A 16757-nucleotide genomic window follows, 5' to 3' on the forward strand; every position below is an offset into this window, starting at 1 on the left:
ATAACGGTGTATACTGTGGTCAGGGCACGCAGACAGCACGCACAAACTCCTACAACTGACTGCAAGCTCTATTTAAAAAGAGCAAGATAGCTAGCTATAACGGTGTATACTGCGGTCAGGGCACGCAGAATCTCCTACAACTGACTGCAAGCTCTATTAAAAAAGAGAAATATAGCTAGCTATATAGGTGGATATAATGGTGTATACTGCGGTCAGGGCACGCAGACAACAACCACTACAGAAGAGCAAGAACGCAAAATCGGCCGATAACGAACGGTGTATACTAACTCCTACAGACGCCAACACACTACACAAGGCCGCCGTGCTGGTGGCCTTATATAGTGTGGGGCGTGTACTACACAGCCTGAGCTATGATTGGCCACAGGCATCCTGCCTGTGGCCAATCATGGCTCTCCTCGCTGCCGGCGCTGTGATTGGCCAAGCATGCGGGGTCACAGTGCATGCTTGGCCAATCATGAGCCAGCAATGCACTGCGATGGCGCAGTGCATTGTGGGCCGTGAGCGCCACACGAATTTGGCACGAACGGCCCATAACGTTCAGTATTCGCCGAACAGTCGATGTTTGAGTCGAACGTATGTAGGCTCATCCCTACTCAAGAAGGTATGTAGGCTCATCCCTACTCAAGATGGCAATCAGATGTTCCCTGGATTAACAATCTCTGATGTTATTATCTAAAATGTTAATATCCAGCTATAAGTTCTTTTTTTTTTTATAATCTATTGAGCTGGCTAGAGCTAGTTCCTGAGGGAGTCTATTATACATTTTCACAACTATTACAGTGATGGAGCCTTTCAGTAATTTGAAGGTTCAATCTCTTAAATCGGTCTTTAGAACACCTCTCCCTCTCTTCATCTCTATAATTTAGGGAAAGGTCTTCTGTTGTCAAAGAAAGGAGAACTGGTCAGGGCTGACATCACTACTTTGGTTTACAGCACAGAAGGAGCACTGCTCTTAGCTTAAAAAGTAAGTGAGGAGTTCAGTGGATTTCTGGCAGAACAACACATGTACTGTACAAAACATGAGTTAATGTAGATAGTGCCAAACACCTCCACTCAAAACCATCCACCCCCTTTCTGGCTCCACCTACCCATGGGTGCTGGCTCTAGGTGGTCTGTGACCCTTTTAAAATGATAACATCAAAGACAAAATGAATCAGCTCCCCTAGAAGCCCAAATAAATTGTCATTGATATTATCCAGTACAGGAGTAATCTACCAGCTTCTGCGCCCTTTCTGTGCTGTAAACCCAAATGAAGTTGTCAGATCTGACCAGTTCTCCTCTCCTGGACTACAGAAGACCACCTCCTAGATCAGGGTCTCCAAAAATTCTGAACAAAGGGCCAGTTTACTGTGGCCAGGCTGTGGCCAATGGGATTAAAAAGTGCCATGGTGTCTTTGAGAGCAAAGAGCGCTCCATCATTGGTCTTATTGCTGGTATCAGTGGAAGAAATGGTACCCGATTAATGGTGTCTGTGGGAGGAATGGTGTCCCATCATTGGTGTCAGTAGGAGGTAATGCTCCATCATTGGTGTCTGTGGGAGGAATGGTGTCCCATCATTGGTGTCAGTAGGAGGTATTGCTCCATCATTGGTGTCAGTGGGAGGTATTGCCCCATCATTGGTGTTAGTGGAAGGAATAGTGCCCCATCATTGGTGTCAGTCAGAGGAATGGTGCTCCATCATTGGTCTTATTGCTGGTATCAGTGGAAGAAATGGTACCCTATTAATGGTGTCTGTGGGCGGAATGGTGCCCAATCATTGGTGTCAGTGGGAGGTATTGCCCCGTTATGGTGTCATTAGGAGGTATTGCCCCATCATTGGTGTCAGTCAGAGGAATGGTGCCCCATCCTTGGTATCACTAGGGATGAGCCGAACACCCCCCGGTTCGGTTCGCACCAGAACTTTCTAACGGACCCCAAATTCGTACAAACGTTAGAACCCCATTGAAGTCTATGGGACTCGAACGTTCGAAATTAAAAGTGCTAATTTTAACGGCTAATATGCAAGATACTGTCCTAAAAAGGGTTTGGGGACCTGGCTCCTGCCCCAGGGGACATGGGTCAATGCCTAAAATGTTTTCAAAAATGTCAGTTTTGGCGGGAGCACTGATTTTAATGACGATTAAAGTGAAAAAAAAAGTGAAATATTCCTTTAAATATCGTGCCTGGGGGGTGTCTGTAGTATGCCTGTGAAGTTCCACGTGTTTCCCGTGTTTAGAACAGTCCCTGCACAAAATGACATTAAACGGAAATAACATCATTTAAAACTGCTTGCGGTTTTAATGTTATATCTGGTTCCTGCAATATGGTTGAAAATCATTGAGAAAAATGGCATGGGTAGCCCTCCCTGCCCATTACCAGCCCCTTTGGGTCTTGTACGCATATTAAGGAAAACCCCGTACCCATATTAAAAAAAGGAAATGCGTGTGGCCCCCAGACCCTATATACTCAGAACAGCAGTATACAGGCGGTGCAAACAAGACAGGGACTGTGTAGGTTTGTTGTGTTAAGTACAATCTGTTTGTCATTTTCAACTGGTACATTTTTAAAGTGTAGCTCCAGTCAAAAAAAATATTTTTAAGCTTTTTGGAAAACATAGGGAAGGGTTATCACCCCTGTATAATTTGTTTTGTCGTCCATCTTTTTTCATCTCACTTGCTGTTGTCTCCTTCCGTTTGCAAGTAGGAGATGTTTGTAAGTTGGATGTTTGAAAGTAGGGGCCTGCCCTATATGCTCTGCAGAAATGGCGGAACAAGGTGTTGGTTTTGCCACAACATTGTAAGCCCTCAAAGTAACTCTTGGTGGGCGCTGGAGCGCCCTGCTGTGAACGATTATATCAAGAATTGTAATTACATGCCATTGTTGAACAGTGGTAGAAAAATGTACCTTTGGTGGTTGTGGTGCTGGTGCCACAACACTATAAGTCCTCACAGTTACTCTGGGTGGGCACAGGAACGGGCCCTCCTGTGAAATATTATATCAAAAATTGTAATTACATGTCCCTGTTAAACAGGGGCAGAAAAATTGGGCCTTAGGCACTGGTGCTAGTGCCACGACACTGCAACCTCTCCCATATACTCTAGTTTTATTGCAGGAATTAGCCCTGCTGCAAAGCATTGCATCAAAAATTGTAATTAAACGCCCCTGTTAAACAGGGGCAGAAAAATTGGGCGGATGGCATCACCCAGAACCAGAAATGTTCTTCCAACATATCAGCGGAGGAGGAAGAGGATAGACAATCAACATAACAGGACAGTCACTCAGCATCAGCATAGGCAGTCTTGAAGGGATGTGACATTTAAAAAAAAAAATTTCGGTTACATCAGCTTCAGGTGCTTGGTAGCTGTGGGTGATCCAAGACTGATTCATCTTGATGAAGGTCAGTCGATCAACAGATTCGGTGGACAGGCGCACCCTGTGATCGGTAACAAAGCCACCAGCAGCACTGAAGGTGCGTTCCGAAAGAACGCTGGATGCAGGACAGGCCAGTAGCTCAATTGCATACTGTGCAAGCTCTGGCCAGTGATCCATCCTCAAGACCCAGTAAGCTAGAGGATTTTCGGTGGGAAAGGTGTCCAAGTCTGACCTTGCCCCTAGGTATTCCTGCACCATGTAAATCAGACGCTGGCGATGGTTGCTGGAACCGATCATACCTTGGGGCTGTGGACTAAAAAATTGTCTGAAAGCATCAGTCAGAAGGCCACCTTCTCCACCGCTCCTTCTGACCGATGCCTCAGCAACACGCTGTCCAGGACCAGGAGTTTGTAACCTCCCAGTCTCTGGGAACGCGTTGCACAGACCTTTCTGCAAGGCCTCCCGGAGATGTCTCATCCTCTGCTCCCTCTGCGATGGCAAGATAAGGTCGGCAACCTTACCCTTGTACCGTGGATCAAGGAGAGTGGCCAGCCAGTAATGGTCCCTCTCCTTGATCCGAAGAATACAAGGATCATTCCGCAGGCTTTGCAGGATCAGGGAGGCCATGCAGCGTAGGTTAGATAAGGCATTCGGTCCGGAGTCCTCTGGGTCACTAAGGACAACATGATCCGCAGCTACCTCCTCCCAGCCACGTACAAGTCCACGGGTTTCTTGGGACTGTAAATCATCCCTACAAGACTGCTGCTGCTGATGATGCTGAGTGCCAGCCTCCACCTCCATGCTGACACAATCATCCTCCTTCTCCTCTTCCTCCTCCTCATCCTCTTCCTGTGTGATGGGTGGCACAGCAGGAACACTGTCTGGATAAAGGGGGCCTTGAGAGGCAAGGAAGTCCTCCTCTTCCTGCCTCTGTTCTGCCTCAAGTGCCCTGTCCATTATTCCACGCAGCGTATGCTCCAAGAGGTGGACAAGAGGTACAGTGTCACTGATGCATGCACTGTCACTGCTCACCATCCTTGTGGCCTCCCCAAACGCTGACAGGACAGTGCATGCATCCCTGTTCATGCCCCACTGGCGTGGTGAGAAAAAAACCGAGCTCCCCTGACCCTGTCCTGGTGCCGTAGTCGCACAGGTACTCATTGATGGCCCTCTGCTGCGCGTGCAGCCGCTGCAGCATGGCCAACGTTGAGTTCCACCTGGTGGGCATGTCACATATAAGGCGGTTCTTGGGCAGGTTCAACTCCTTTTGGAGCTCAGCCAGCCGAGCACAGGCATTACATGATCGGCGGAAATGCACACAGACTTTCCTGGCCTGCTTCAGGACATCCTGTAAGCCCGGGTACCTGCCCAAGAACCGCTGCACCACCAGGTTAAGGACGTGAGCTACACAGGGCACATGGGTCAGTTGTCCCTGTCGGAGGGCGGAGAGGAGGTTGGTGCCATTGTCGCAAACCACCATTCCTGGCTTAAGCTGGCATGGTGTCAACCACCTCTCGGCCTGCCCCTGCAGAGCTGACAAAACATCCGCCCCAGTGTGGCTCCTGTCCCCCAAACAAACCAGCGCAAGCACAGCATGGAATCGTTTTGCCTGCGTACTTGCGTAGCCCCTGGAACGCCTACGGAGCACCGCTGGTTCTGAGGACAGAGCACTGGAAGAGGCCATGGAGGAAGAAGAAGAGGAGGGGGTGGAGGAGAGAGGTGTGTCACAACCAATAGTAGCATTTTGGAGGCGTGGTGGCGGAACAACCTCCAACACTACTGCACCTTGTCCTGCATCCTTCCCAGCTGCCAGAAGAGTGACCCAATGGGCCGTGAAAGACAGGTAACTTCCCTGTCCATGCCTGCTGGACCATGAGTCAGCGGTAATATGCACCTTACCGCTGACCGCCCTGTCCAGCGAGGCAAGGACATTGCCTTCCACATGCCGGTAGAGAGCCGGAATCGCCTTCCGTGAGAAAAAGTGGCATTTGGGGACCTGCCACTGAGGAACCACACATTGTACAAACTCACGGAAGGGGGCCGAGTCTACCAACTGAAAAGGCAGCAGTTGAAGGGCTAGCAATTTAGCCAAGCTAGCATTCAACCGCTGGGCATGTGGATGGCTGGGAGTGAACTTCTTTTGCCGGTCCAGCAGCTGGGGCAGGGACATTTGCCTGCTATAATCGGACGTGGGTGTACTGCTAGCAGAGTGCCCGGAAGCACTTGGCTGTGACACACCTAATTCTACACCTTCATTCCTCTCAGAGCAGGTTTCAGAGAGGACTGAAGGTCTAGTGGGGTTGGAGATGCCAGCTGATGAGGAGCAAGGAGAGGTCCACTTTGTTCTTTGGTGTGGGTCTTTGAGGTACGCTTGCCAACGAGCTGCATGGCAGGTCAACATATGTCTGGTCAAGCATGTGGTGCCCAAGCGGCTGATGTTTTGGCCACGCGAGATACGCTTGAGACATATGTTGCAAATAGCAGCGGTGCGATCTGATGCACTCGTCTCAAAACAGGCCCACACCAAAGAACTTTTAGAATAACGCGCAGAGGCAGCGCCCTGCACAGGTGGAGCTCTGCGGTGTGTTTCAGTCGGTGTGCTGCCCCTAAGCTGGCCCCCGGAGGGCATCCTGCCTCGTTGGACATGTGCCTCCTCCTCCTCCTCCTCCTCCTCTCTCCTACCACGTGGAGTCAGTGCCCTCATCATCCCCTCCCTCTGCATCGCTGTAGCAAACCTGGCAGTATGCTGCAGCTTGTGGAACATGACTGCCAGATTGCTGTCCTTCTTGAGCATCCCCTCTCTCTGCATTCACGCTACTGCCTTCCTCTAGCTGAGTGTCATCATCAGAGCCTACAAAACACTGGGCATCCTCCTGGAGCATGTACCCAACACTGTGCTCAAAGAGTTCAGGAGACTCCTCAGGAGGACGTGGTGGGTCTAGGGAAGGAGTCACTGATGATGACATTGAGACGAGGGAAGACGATGCGTTGGCAGCTGCTTTGCTAGTACCCTGAGACTGGGTGAGAGAGGATGAGGAGGATGAAGAGGGCTTGGTCATCCACTCTACCAAGTCGTTGGCATGTTGCGGCTCAACATGTCCAGCTGCCGAAAAGAAGGACATGCGTGTCCCATGGCCACGTGCTGATGACAATGCACCGCGTCCACGACCAGCACTGTTGTCTCTAGACACAGAGCCTGCTTGCCCTCTTTTATTGGCTCGCGCCTGTCTGCCTCTCCTTGCTGGCCTTCCAGACATGGTAATGGCCTGAAGGGAGTTGGGTAAAACAGCAGTTGGGTAGTGTATATTGTGCTGGAGGCACACAACACCCACTAACTCCTGCAGATGCCTTTATTATAGAACACCAGAGATAAAGGGGTATACTGTACTGGAGGCACACAACACCCACTAAGCCCTGCAGATGGCTCTATTAGAGAACAGCAATAAAGGGTAGATACAGGTGTATATTGTGCTGGAGGCACACAACACCCACTAACTCCTGCAGATGCCTTTATTATAGAACACCAGAGATAAAGAGGTATACTGTACTGGAGGCACACAACACCCACTAAGCCCTGCAGATGGAAAATCGGCCGATAACGATCGGTGTATACTGTGTTGAAGGTACACAGAACACCCACTAACTGCTTCAGACGCCAACACACTACACAAGGCCACCGCGCTGGCGGCCTTATATAGTGTGGGGCGTGTACTACACAGCCTGAGCTATGATTGGCCATAGGCATCCTGCCTGTGGCCAATCATGGCTCTCCTCGCTGCCGGCGCTGTGATTGGCCAAGCATGCGGGGTCACAGTGCATGCTTGGCCAATCATGAGCCAGCAATGCACTGTGCCATCGCAGTGCATTGTGGGCCGTGAACGCCACGCGAATTTGGCGCGAACGGCCCATAACGTTCGGAATTCGCCGAACGGGCGAACAGCCGATGTTCGAGTCGAAAGTATGTTCGACTCGAACACGAAGCTCATCCCTAGGTATCACTGGGAGGAAGAGTGTCCCATCATTGGTATCAGTGAGAGGAATAGTGTCCCATCACTGGTGTCAGTGGGAGGAATAGTGCCCCACCCATCATTGAGCACAGGTGTGTCAGGAGGAAGGTGTCTGCAGCTCCTCCAGGTGATCTGTGTGAGAGGGGAGTGGTGAGGAAACCTCTCCCAGCTCTCCTGGCCCCTTTCTGGGGAAGCCATGGAGGCCAGCAGGGCCTGTCCTGCTGGAGGTTCTCAGCCTTCTCCTGGGCTGTCGGGTGACATGCCTTCCTGTGGACAAGCGGATCTCTCTGCCCCTGGAGAGGACGAAGGCTCGCAAGCCATTCGGGAGCGAGTGGTGGCCAGGATAAAGGTCCTGAATCGGGACAGGGATAAGCTGTACAAGCTGCGTGCGGAGCTGGAGCGCCTGAGAAGGCAGCGTGAGGGCTTACACAACCAGAAGCGAGGATCCATGGATCCGGAGATCCAATTGGCTAAAGTCCATGTTGAACATCAGGAGACCATCGTGGCCATGATGGAAGGTAGAGATGGGCCCTTCAGGGAGAAGCTTGGTAACGACAGGAGGTTTGGAAGGGTGACAAAGATGGAGGTGGAGGAGGAGACCCCCAATTCCGCCCCCCTGCCCCCCCAGGGAGAGGTAAACAGCCCCATGCCTTCCCAGGACTCAGGAGGCATGCTGAGGGCTATCCAGGTAATGAAGTCTCCTATGCGGGGGGATCGGTTGGTATTCAATGAGGAGGACATTACAGATAATGTACCTGATAATATAAAGCCAGTGAAGCCCCATGTTGTGGACAAGACTGTGTTTGTGTCTTTTACTGATAATGACAATGTGCCTGATGACAGTCAGACTGCTAATGTTGTGTGCAGCCCTGTTGTGCCGGATGATGATGCTACAATGCAGCAAAACTTACATGTAAAAAGTGTTATTTCTATGGATGAACTACAGGTGTCAGCAGAGCCCATTAACCCTTCTTTAGCAGAGTCCAAAGCTGTTTACCCCACTGCTGCTGAGGACTCTACAGCGCAGCATCAGGAGACAGCTGGTACTGCAGCAGCAACTATGACCATTCCTGATGGGAAAATTTCTGTGACTGATAACAATCACCCCAGCACCAGTGTGATGGACAATCGTCCTGCTGCGGATTCTGCTAATCCAGTTCAGACAGTTGATAATGCTAATAATGTAAAGGCTAATGTGACTTCAGTGTGGGGCCTTGGCCCTAATAAACCTACATTTGCTCAGGTGGTACGCTCTGCTCCTGGTAGCTCCGCTCCCAAGCCGGGTTTTCCCCTACAGCCTACCACTTTGGGCCCCCCAGGATCTGGTCTTGGGTCTCTGGCTTCTGCTGGGGGTCCCAGACATAATGTTGTGATTCTGAAATGGGAAGGTGGTGCAGTCCCTCCAGCGCGGCGTACGGTTGTGGATCTCATTTTAGAAATGGGGTTTGGGCAAATGACCTGTATGCCTTTATACATGTAGCTGGGACGAGGGATTGTACAGTTAGCTTCACCAGGCCAGAGGGTCTTGACCTTTTCTGGGAGCGATATGAGGCTTGGTGCAGGTCAAGACCTGAATGGGAAGGTCTGGCCCCAGTTGCGATCTCTCAGAGGTCAACTGTTAAAAAAAATCACCATCATTCTGACTAATGAGAGCGTCCCCGCTCGGGATTTAGAAATTTGGTTGCGGAACTATGGGGAGGTTTTGATTAAGCCCAGCAAAATCCTTGGACTGGGGGTTGGTCAGCAATGGTCAGGTTGGCCAGAGATTGGAATGTTGGCCATCACCTGCCCTCCTCAGCTTTTATAGGGAGGGATAGGATGACTATTTTCTACCCTGGTCAGCCGAAGCTGTGTCACCGCTGTGGAGAAAAGGGGCATTTGAGCTCCTCCTGTTCAGCCTTGATATGTTCAGTGTGTCGGGGTCAGGGTCACATGGCCAAGGACTGCACCGATATGATCAGGTGCAACCTGTGCCTGCGCCTTGGCCATCCCTACAGCAAATGTCCTGAAGCCTGGCACAATATGGAGAAGGAGGTAATTGATGACTTGTCAGGGCTGGACAGGATGGAGGGTGAGGCTCCTGGTGTACCATCCTCCTCTGCGGTGACTGACTCCCCTGGTCCTGCTCAGGATCCCTCTCCAGTCCCTATGGCCACCCCTCCTGTGTCTGTAAGTATTCCTTCTGTATCTGTCTCTGTGTCCCCCCAGCCTACTGTATCCTCTCCTCTTGTGTCAGAACCTTCCAAGTCTGTGCCCTCCGTGTCAGTTACCCCCCCCCCCTCTAAGTCTGTCTCAAAGGGAACACCACCCCCACCAGGAGTGGTAGCAGGTACTAAAAAGGTCGCTTCTTCCTCTATAAAGAAGTTTTCTGTGAAGACTCCAAAGAAAAAAAACTGAGATTATGGCATCTCTGAAGCTGACCTGCAGTACCTGGAGGAGAGAAGGAAGGTTGGGAAGCGGAAGCAGGTGGTGATGACGGTGCCTGTCTCCAACAGTCGTAGGTCCTCTGATTGGTATGTTTCTTCATCTGGAGCTTCCTCGGAACGAAGTTCCGATTCTGAAATGGAGTTTGAGGCAGCCTCAAGAAAGACAGAGGCTTCTGGTGATGAGCAGCAGAGGGGAGCTAAGAAGCAATCCACCCAATAACCCAAATAGCGGTTCCCCCTCCGTTAAAAGTGGTGACAATAAATGTCGCCAGCATTAAGTCAGTAAGAGCTTGTTCTATGGCCTTCTTTTTGTTCAGCCAATTAGACGCTGAAATTTTATTTTTGCAAGAGACTAGGCTCACCTCCTTGGCAGATATTCATATGGCCAAGAGAGAGTGGAGGTATGGTCCATCTTACTGGTCTCTTGCGGCCGAGCCTTACAGCGGTGTGGCGGTGTTGTTTAAAACCGGTATGGTAAATGTCCGGCGGGTTATTGAGGTGGAGATTGGGAGATGTATGGTCTTAGACATCCTTGTGGGGGGGCAGGACCTGCACCTAATTAGTGTTTATGGGCTGCACACAAAGTGGGAAAGGAAATGCCTTTTACAAGGATCAAGCCATTTCTTTTTACATCCTGGAAAGTGGTCTTTGGAGGTGACTTTAATACAGTAACTAGGCCCAAGGACAGGAAGGACTTCAAGGACAGGCTGGGATATGATAGCGTTTTTTTAAATAGTATGGTTAGGGATGCTGGTCTTGTAGATGTGCACATTAAGCACCTCCCGGATGACACCGGGTTCACCTTTCATCGAGGTAGTAGTCAGAGTAGGATAGATAGTTTTTTTTTTAAGGAGACCTCTGCTTTCTCGCCCCCAGTGGTGCAGGCAGTAGAGTTCTCTGATCACTGTATGCTATCTGTGGTCCTGAATGCTTCAGATGCCCCTCAGAGGGGCAAGGGCATCTGGAGATTGAATTCGACTCTACTCAAGGAAGAACATGTTAGACAATCCTTTGAGGAATTCTTTCAGGCTCAGGTGACCATCCTGGACTTTTGTAGCAGCAAGGCTGAGTGGTGGGAGCTGACCAAAAAGAGGATCGCTGGATTCTTCAGGGGCCTAGCCAATAGAAAGCAGTTTAATAAGTACATGACCTACCAACGTTTACGGAGGAAGCTGGATATTCTTGTCTCGAGAAGAGGAGATCCTGGGGCAATCTCTGAAGTGAAACTCCTCCTCAGGAAGTGTCAATATGACTGGCATGCCTCTTTGGTTCTGGAGAGGGACTATGGGAAGGACCACTCGCCTGACCCTTACCAGAACTGCAAACAAGGTGTAGCTGTTAAAACAGTTGTTGGCCTTAAGGACAGTACAGGTTCCTTGACAAAGTCCAGGTCAGGGATCCTGGAGGTCATGAGGTCCTTTTATGCTGACCTTCTTGGGAGGAAAGAGCTTGACCGTGACAAGATGGACAGCTTTTTGGACTCTACCCCAGGTCTAAATGGTGGAGATGTTCCATTGATGAATTTGACAGAGGAGATCACAGTTGATGAGGTGATGAGGGCAATTGATCAGCTTGCCATCAAAAAGTCACCTGGACCGGATGGCTTGACGGTTGAGTTTTACAAAGCCTTTAAGTCTATTCTGGCCCCACATTTGGTAGAGGTTTTTAACAGTTGCCTTGCTGAGGGGGTGCTTTCCCCTTCCATGAGGCACTCGGCTGTGATTCTTCTTTCAAAGGGTAAAGATCCTTCGATGATTGAGAATTGGCGCCCCATCAGCCTTCTTAATGTCGATAGAAAGATACTGGCAAAGATTATTTTCTGGCGCCTATCGTCAGTAGCAGAGTCTTTGCTTTCTCGCCATCAGCACTGTTCGGTCCAGGGTAGAAGCACCTTCAAAGCGGTTTTAGCTGTCCGGGAGGCCTTGGGGCAGTGCAGGGCTGCAGGCTGGGGAAAGTATTTGCTGACGTTGGATCAGGCAAAGGCTTTTGATCGTGTTAACCATGAGTACCTGTGGTTGCTCCTTAGTAAGTACGGTCTGCCGGGTGGTTTTATCGATTGGTTAAAGGTCTTGTATAAGGGGGCAGAAAGCTTTCCTCTTGTTAATGGTTGGGTTGGGCAGTCCTTTGAGGTTGGTGCCGGGGTTGTCCTCTGAGTCCCCTGCTCTATGTGTTTGCAATCGACCCCTTCATCAGGAGGCTAGAGAGCGGCATGTTGTGTGGGGTGCCAGTGGGGCTCCTGGGTGAGCCACCTTTGAGGGTTGTTGCCTATGCAGATGATGTTTCGGTGATTGTCACTGGGGCAGATGAAGCAGAGGAGGTGGTCTCTCTGACATCACGGTATTCTGAAGCATCAGGCTCCAAGATCAATCAGGAAAAGAGTGAAGTTTTTTGGATGGGAAAGGAAGGTGAGGGGTTTGATCTCCCGGACACCTTTCCAGTGCCCCAGGAAAGAATTAAGATTCTAGGCATTGAATTTGGACCCGGCGATTATGGCCTCAAAAACTGGGAAGGCAGACTGGAAATTGCCAATACTAAGGTGGTCAGCTGGAAGAGATGGAAGTTATCTCTGAGGGAAAGGGTTGATCTGATTAAGACTTACCTGATTCCGATCTTCTTGTATGTCAGCTTTGTCTGCATCTTGCCAGTGTCTCTCTATGCTAGGGTCAGTAGTGTATTCTTCCAGATGCTGTGGGGGAACAGACTGAACCCCATCAAGAGGAATGTCACCTATCTATCCAGGAGGGAGGGTGGCTTAGGTATGGTCAACCCAGTTCTTTTCTTTTCACTGCTATTTCTCAAATTTAACATTGGTAATATGCTTGCAGTGGAACCTCCTGGATGGGTAGGCATATTTAGATCTTGGTTTAGGCCTTTTCTACAACTTTGGGAAGAAGGTGGCCAAGTGAAGAATCTCAGGGGTCATTGTGGTCAGCTACCAGTCTATGTTGCTCCGTGCCTGAAGTTACTGCGGCAGTGGCGATTGTCGGCTGAAGATCTCAGATCGGTTCCGAGGAAAGTCCTTATGAGTCGAGTCTTGAGCGAAGTCTTTCATGACCCACTGGCCTTAAGGGATTGCCCAGGCCCAGTTTTGAGGGTAGGGTTAAGATTGATTAATTTGGATAGAGTACCCCCTAAATTTAGGGATCTGGCCTGGTTGTGCTTCCATGGGAGGCTCTATGTTCGGGGCAATTTGAAATTCTGCAGTGGGGTGGATCGTAGCTGTCCTCGGGAGGAGTGTGCAGGTGAGGAGGAGACTATGGACCATTTTCTGCTTCATTGCCCCTTTAACATAGAGGTATACAAACAGGTGGGGCGGGCCCTCGGTGTCCCTTTCCTCTCCAGGCTGGGTTATGCTGAGTGGGCGTACAGAGCATTTAATACTGGTGGGGTTTTTTGTTTGGATACACTTTTTCTAGTTAGCCTAGTAGTCCGTTATTTCACCTGGAACGCACTGTGTCAGGTCAGCATTCGGCATAAAATCCTTCCTGTTGAGGTTGTGGTGTATGACATTCTGCATGAGGTGGAGAAGATTCGGGTGCTTGAGAGGGACAAGCGGGGTCAGGGGGCTTGGTTGAAGGCGTGGAGGGGTTTCAAGCCTCCCTGACTGCCAGGAGTCTCTTTCCCGGGTGTGGCTGTCTGTCTATTATCACCCTAGATTTCTTCATTTATGATTCATTTTTGATAAATGGCTGCGTACATAGGTGATGGGTTGTGCCTCTTAGGCCCTCTCTGCTGCTTTATGTAAATAGTTTTCTAAACATGTTTTGCTAATGGACTATGTATATATTGTATATATTCTGAACGTTGATGTGTATTCCTTTGTTTTCTGTTGACGTTTTATAATATGTTTTTTTTTTTACTTTTGTATAAAATTGGTCGCTTGATTCTTTTTAATAAAAGATCAATAGTGCTCTATTGGTGGTGTCAGTGGCAAGATTAATGCCCCAATTGTTGGTGTCAGTAGAAAGAATAGTGCCCAAATGTCCGGATACTGTAAAGGCAAACAAAGTTGCCAAACAAAGATGTTGGTGGGATAAATGGTGCCATATCATTGCTGTCAGTGGGAGGAATAGTGCCCCATCATTGGTGTCAGTGGGAGGAATAGTGTCCCGTAATTGGTGTGAGTGGGAGGAATAGTGCCCCATCATTGGTGCCTGTGGGAGAAATTGTGCCCCATCATTGGTGCCTGTGGGAGAAATGGTGCCCCATCATTGGTGACAGTGGATGACATGGTGCCCCAAGGGCTGGATAAAGGCAAGAAAGGAGAGGTCTTCTGAAGACCAATATAAGACCAAAGAGATTTAACCACTTAACAACTGGCCCATAGCCGAATGACGGCTACAGGGCGGTTGTTTAACTCTGGGAGGACGTCATATGACGTCCTCCCAGAATGGCGCGCTCTCGAGAGCATCCGTGACTGCCGAGTCCACAGGACCCGGCGCATCACGGATCACGGTAAACGGCCGCTCATCGCGGACGTTTACCACGTGATCGCTCCGTCAAATGACGGAGTGATCACTTGTAAACAAACCTCTGTCAAACCTCTCTCTGTACCGATCGGTACAGCGGAGGGGGAAGAGATCGGTGTCAGCAGCGCTGGGGGCTGCATCTGCAGTGCCCACATCGCTGCTCACCGAAAATTAACCCCTCAGTTCCCTGCCATTACTCTGCAATACCCTGCAATACCCTGCAACACCCTGCAACACCCTGCAATACCCTGCAATACCCTGCAACACCCTGCAACACCCGCCAATACCCTGCAATGCTCTGCAACACCCGCCAATACGCTGCAACACTCTGCAATGCTCTGCAACACCCGCCAATACCCTGCAACACTCTGCAATGCTCTGCAACACCCGCCAATACTCTTCAACACTCTGCAATACCCTGCAACACTCTGCAATGCTCTGCAACACCAGCCAATACCCTGCAACACTCTGCAATGCTCTGCAACACCCGTCAATACCCTGCAACACTCTGCAATGCTCTGCAACACCCGCCAATACCCTGCAATGCTCTGCAACGCAATACTCTGCAACGCCATACTCAGAGATACCCAGCCATACTCAGAGATACCCAGTCTTACTCGGAGATACCCAGCCATAGTCAGTGATACCCTGCAATACCCAGTGTGAGGTTTGGGGATACTAGCTCCGTGGGATTAAGTGTGTAAACCGTTGTCAGGTGAAACCAAAATATATTTATTTATAATTAAATCAAAAATAAAGCTTTTCTTCAGCATATAAAAACCATAAATTAAAGTCCGCTTATCTTCAGCACAAAATAATACAAAAAGAAAAGCACCTACAGTTCTGTAGACAGGTCTTTCACCAAAAAGAGTCCTTGCAGAGATCTTTTTGCAGCCTCCAAAACAGAAAACAGCAAACAGCAAATACAACAACACAGCCAGACAGCTCCTCAGACAGATGTTCTCCTTCTCCTCCTCACCACCACCTCTCTGTCTACTTCCTGTTTTATAGGCTGTCTGTCTTCCTGAAGGCCGTTAACCCCCTGTGGTCAGGGAGGGAGGCTCTTTCCCACCCAAATGTCACTTTAGAGCCTCCCAAATTCCGGGTCCTAACTATCTTCTTAAAATATAGAGAGGACCGCGAATCAGTCTTCTCCCGAAAACTATACCCGGACTCTGTCACCCATTTTTGGGTGACCCCCTGAGGCCTACCATGATTCCCTTAAAGGGACCACATCCCGAATATAGGCGCCACATAGTACCCGTCCAGGACCCAACCTTGGCGTCCTGTACACCAGCCATAGACACCCCCCCCCCCCTCCCGCCGCCCTCCGGTGCTTCTACCGACTCGCCAATACGATCAAAGCCAGAATCTTTTTTTTTTTTTCAGGTTTCCCAGCTTAGAGGTGAGATGCGGGGTCTTATTGACCCCATATCTCACTGTAAAGAGGACCTGTCATGCCATATTCCTATTACAAGGGATGTTTACATTCCTTGTAATAGGAATAAAAGTGATCAAAAAATTTTTTGGGGGGGAAAAAAATGTCAAACTAAAATAAATAAAGTAAAATGAACAATAAAAACATTTTTTTTTTAAAGCACCCCTGTCCCCATGTGCTCGCATGCAGAAGCGAACGCATACGTAAGTGCAGCCCACATATGAAAATGGTGTTCAAACCACACATGTGAGGTATCGCTGCGAACGTTAGAGCAAGAGCAATAATTCTAGCCCTAGACCTCCTCTGTAACTCAAAACATATAACCAGTACAAAAAATTTAAATCGTCGCCTTTGGGGATTTTTAAGTAGCGACGTTTGGCGCCATTCCACGAGCGTGTGCAATTTTGAAGAGTGACATGTTAGGTATCTATTTACTCAGCGTAACTTAATCTTTCACATTATGCAAATTTGGGCAAAATTGGGCTAACTTTACTGTGTTTCTTTTTTTTTTAAGCACAAAACAGTTTTTTTTCCAAAAAAAAGCATTCAAAAAATTGCTGCGCAAATACCGTGCGAGATAAAAAGTTGCAACAACCACCATTGTATTCTCCAGGGTGTTTGCTAAAAAAACATATATAATGTTTTGGGATTCTATGTAATTTTCTAGTAAATAAATTATGATTTTTACATGTAGGAGAGAAATGTCAGAATTGTCCTGGGTGCTCCAGAACGCCTGATGGTGCTCCCTGCATGTTAGGCCTCTGTATGTGGCCACACTGTGTAAAAGTCTCACACATGTGGTATCGCCGTACTCGGGAGTAATAGCAGAATGTGTTTTGGGGTGTAATTTGTGCTATGCATATGCTGTGTGTGAGAAATAAACTGATAATATGAAAATTTGGGAAAAAAAAGTAAAAAAAAACTTGATTTTGCAAAGAATTGTGGGAAAAAATGACAACTTCAAAAGACTCATCATGCCTCTTACTAAATACCTTGGAATGTCTTCTTTCCAAAAAGGGGTCATTTGGGGGGTATTTGTACTTTT

General features: G+C 49.1%; 1 protein-coding gene across 1 annotated transcript in view; it reads left to right on the forward strand.

The window, feature by feature from the left end:
* TLR4 (toll like receptor 4) overlaps positions 1-16757 on the forward strand; it is a 40448-nt gene that overhangs the window by 17499 nt on the left and 6192 nt on the right. The window lies entirely within an intron of this gene.

The sequence above is a fragment of the Lithobates pipiens genome, unplaced genomic scaffold, assembly GCF_037356315.1.
Source record: "Lithobates pipiens isolate NorthernLeopardFrog02 unplaced genomic scaffold, aLitPip1_a1.2 Scaffold_1, whole genome shotgun sequence".
Classification (NCBI taxonomy): domain Eukaryota; kingdom Metazoa; phylum Chordata; class Amphibia; order Anura; family Ranidae; genus Lithobates; species Lithobates pipiens.